General features: G+C 49.9%; 1 non-coding gene across 1 annotated transcript; it reads right to left on the bottom strand.

Moving 5' to 3' along the window:
• Positions 1 to 4,041: 4,041 nt before the first annotated feature.
• trnav-aac (transfer RNA valine (anticodon AAC)) lies at positions 4,042 to 4,114 on the bottom strand. The gene has a single exon. It is a non-coding gene; the product is annotated as a tRNA-Val (tRNA).
• Positions 4,115 to 4,346: the final 232 nt, after the last annotated feature.

The raw sequence follows: 4,346 nt of genomic DNA, 5'->3' as shown, positions 1-4,346 counted from the left end.
GCCCAAGGAAGCAGTTGAGGCGAGATCATTGAATGTATTCAAGTCACAGATAGATAGATGTTAAACCACAAAGGGAAATAAGGGTTACGGGGTGCGGGTGGGTAAGTGGAGCTGAGTTCACGGCCAGATCAGCCATGATCTTGTTGAATGGCGGAGCAGGCTCGAGGGGCTAGATGGTCTACTCCTGTTCCTAATTCTTATGTTTCTTATGATTCTTATGGAGCAGGCGTCTACTACAACCAAAAAAACATTTTTTAAAGGACCTGCGTAGTCCTCATGGATGCGTGCCCAAGGCTTGGTGGGCCAGGACCATGGGCTAGTGGGGGCTTCCCTGGGCGCATTACCCAGCTGGGCAAACGTGTTGCACCTGCGAACGCAAAGTTCCAGATCTGCGTCTTTCCCTGTGCACCAAATGTGTGACTTGGCAATTGCCTTCCTCATGACAATGCCCGGGTGCTCATTGTGGAGTTCTCTGATGAACACCTCTCTGCCCATCTGGTTTCTACGCGGTTTCCCCACAGTAGGCAATCGGCCTGAATCGAGAGTTCATCCCTGCGCCTGTGAAATAGTTTAACTTCCTCACGACATGCCCTGTACGTGGCTGCCCAGTCCCCATTCAGGACACATTTCTTGACTGGAGACAATAGCGGATCTCTATTTGTCCAGACTTTAATCTGACGGGCTGTCACGGGTGAGCCTTCACTTCCGAAAGCTTCAACAGCCATGACCATTTCAGCACCATGCTCGGTAGCCCCCTCAGTGTTGGCGAGTGGGAGCCTGCTGAGTGCATCGGCGCAGTTTTCGGTGCACGGTCTGTGCCGAATTGTGTAGTCATAGGCGGCTAAAATGAGTGCCCACCTCTGTATGCGGGCCGATGCATTTGCATTTATGGCCTTGTTGTCTGCCAAAAGGGACGTTAGGGGTTTGTGATCTGTCTCCAGCTCAAATTTCCTGCCAAACAGGTATTGGTGCATTTTCTTTACTGCATATACACATGCGAGCGCCTCCTTTTCTACCATCCCGTAGCCCCTTTCTGCCTGGGACAGACTTCTGGAGGCCTAAGCTACCGGCTGTAACTGACACTTGGCATTGACATGCTGCAACACACACCCGACACAATCGGACGACGCATCGCACGTTAACACAAGTTTCTTACATGGGTCATATAGCGTTAACAGAGTGTTGGAACATAACAAATTGCGAGATCTATTAAAAGTCCTTTTCTGGCTGTCCCCCCAGACACATTCGTGACCTTTGCCTAGGAGCACGTGTAGCGGCTCTAGCAGCTTGCTCAATTTGGGAAGAAAGTGACCAAAATAGTTCAGGAGCCCCAGGAACGAATGCAGCTCCGTCGTGTTACGGGGTCTGGGTGCTCTCTGGATCGCTTCCGTTTTGGAGGCAGTAGAGCTGATCCCGTCTGCTGCTACACTTCTCCCCAGGAATTCTACCTCTGGAGCTATGAAGACGCACTTCGCCTTTTTCAGTCGCAGCCCTATCCGGTCCAGTCTGCGTAGCACCTCCTCCAGGTTGTGGAGGTGTTCTTCAGTATCGTAACCCGTGATGAGGATGTCGTCTTGAAAAACCACCGTCCCTCGAATCGACTTGAGGAGGCTTTCCATATTTCATTGTAAGATCGCGGCAACCGACGAATCCCGAACGGACATCTGTTGTGCTCAAACAACCCCTTGTGTGTCGTGATGGTGGTCAGCTTCTTCGACTCACTCGCCAGCTCCTGGGTCATGTAAGCTGAGTTCAGGTCTAATTTTGAAAAAGGTTTGCCACCGGATAGCATCGCAAAGAGGTCCTCCGCTCTCAGTAGCGGGTACTGGTCTTGGAATGACACCCGATTGATGGTGGCCTTGTAATCACCACATATCCTGACCGACCTATCCGCCTTGAGCACCGGCACAATCGGGCTCGCCCAGTCACTGAATTCGACTGGCGAGATGATGCCTTCCCTTAGCAGGCGGTCCAATTCGCCTTCTATCGTTTCCCGCATCATGCACGGCTCTGCCCTGACCTTGTGGTGTACTGGCATGGCGTCCGGGTTCATGTGAATCACTACCTTGGCTCCCATGAAAGTGCCAATGCCGGTTTGAAATAATGACTCAAATTTGTTCAGGATCTGTGAGCATGATACTCGCTCCACAGAGGAAATTGCATTGACATCGCCCCATTTCCAGTTCATGACAGCAAGCGAACTTGTCGGTCACGACTGCTGTGGCGCTGCCTAGCACCAGAATGATCTCCTTTGTGTACGTTCGTAGCTGTGCTTCAATCGGCAATAATTTTGGCCTCCTGGCCTTGGACGCCCACAACTTTTCGAACTATTTGATACCCATCAGGGACTGGCTGTTCCACGTGTCCAGCTCCACTGATACTGGGATGCCATTGAGGAGCACTTTCATCATTATCGGTGGCGTCCTGGTGTATGAACTTTATACGTGCTCCACATGAACTCGCTGAACTTCAGCTTCCAGCGATTTCCCCCAGTGTTCATTTCTGCAATTTCTGCATGTATTTTGCTCATCTCTGCAAACTCTGGCTGAGTGTGTGCCTCCATGCCTCCAACATGAGCTGCTGTTGGAAACAAAAGGTCTCTTGCCAGTCGATCGTCACTGACTGCCCCGTGATTGTCCTTGAGTGCACCATTAACAGGTGTTGATGGCCCCATTACTGGCCGCATTGTCCCTTGCAATGACGTGAATCGCTATTCAGCTTGCCATTGTCTCTGTCGAACTCTCCCTCTGGGATTGGCTACATATTGGGGCATGCCTGACTGCCCTTGGCTGCCTGGAGAACTGTGTGATGCTTTAACAATGTTGAATCTCTGTCCCAACCATTGCTTAACAAAGAACCTCTTGTCGGTTCTGCTCGTGGCCATGCTCGTGTGGTTTCAATCCCAGTTTCTCGTCGCCATTGATACGTCCTTACTATACAGTGTAAATGCCCACGAGGCCCATGCTTCAGACAAGGTCAGTCTGTGACCTGTCTTTTATTTCTTCGCACTCAAGTGATGGAAGTGGGTGGTGCTTCCCCTTTTATACCTGAAGGTCCAGGTTAGGAATGTCTCGAACCTGTTCACCACCAAGTGGTCATTGTTCTCAAAGTGTACAACTTAGGTCAGATTATACATGGGTTACAATGCTGGTTGCATACATGACAGTCCCGGCCTCACTCACTGTGGAGCTGTGGACGAGCGATTAGTCGATGGGTTGTTTGCGGCTTCGATCTGCTGTTGTGAAGCGCGGCGGAGATGCAAGATCCTTTAATAATCTCTCACAACTCAACTGAAAGCAGCCGGAACGTGCAGCTTTGAGAGGGTCTTTCTGCACAGGGATGGAAACGGGACGGAGTGAGAGACACTGCGTAGAGTTTGAGTGTGTACAGAACTGTACAGAGAAACCAGCCAATGAAACAGGGCTGTGAGACACTGCATTTTGTTAAAAGTATTGTATTAGGCAGTCCCTCGGATCGAGGATGATTTGTTTCCACACTAAAAAGGGATGAGTTCATAGGTGTTTCGATGAGGGACCTGACAATCTAGGTCCCGAACTACATCCTGAAAGGTGGAAGATGCCTGTGGGTGGATTGTTTTCAAGTGGAGTGACCGTTGCACACCTGCCACCACACGGGCTTGACAGAGCAAGGTCTTGGTCCAGAGGCAAGGATTACCCAAGGCGACCACAGACCAAGCTCTGCTGCATGGACCTAGTGTGTACACATGTGCCGACTATCCATAGATCGCAGTGTGGGCTGGCCCGTGCGGTCCCTGGGCCCTCGCCTCTCCTGAGCCCCGATCTCACACCGCTCCTCCGCCCCGATCAAATATGGAGCAGTCAGAAACAGGACATCAATTAGTCCCTCTAATCTTGGAGACATCAAATATCAACACTGTTATTTGAAATATCAAAATATTAAACTCCAGCCTAGTTGAAGGGTTATTAACATCAGCAGAAACAAACACCAACTTTGTTAATATTGAAACATTAATGTCAATTATTCCATTTTTTCTAATATTTAATTGAACAATGTCGAAAATGTTTCCACCCGGTTTCGAACCGGGGACCTTTCACATGTTACGCGAACGTGATAACCACTACACTACAGAAACACTGCGATTGATATGTTGCTAGGAACATAACCAGAGCGTTAACCTACACAGCTGGCCGCTACTTCAAGAGCTGGTTTTCCGAGAATAGAATGAATGTGCGATCTTTCGGAAGGCTGTGATTGTGGCAGGAATTGATCTCGTGTTTCCCAGACTTTACTCATAGGAACAGGAGCGAGTGGTTAGGATCTGGGATGCACGGCTTGAAAGGGCGGTGGAGACAGAATCAATCTTA

Source organism: Pristiophorus japonicus, unplaced genomic scaffold, assembly GCF_044704955.1.
Source record: "Pristiophorus japonicus isolate sPriJap1 unplaced genomic scaffold, sPriJap1.hap1 HAP1_SCAFFOLD_29, whole genome shotgun sequence".
Classification (NCBI taxonomy): domain Eukaryota; kingdom Metazoa; phylum Chordata; class Chondrichthyes; family Pristiophoridae; genus Pristiophorus; species Pristiophorus japonicus.
Note: the sequence above shows the minus strand (reverse complement) of the source record. Positions and strands in the feature narration are given on the sequence as shown.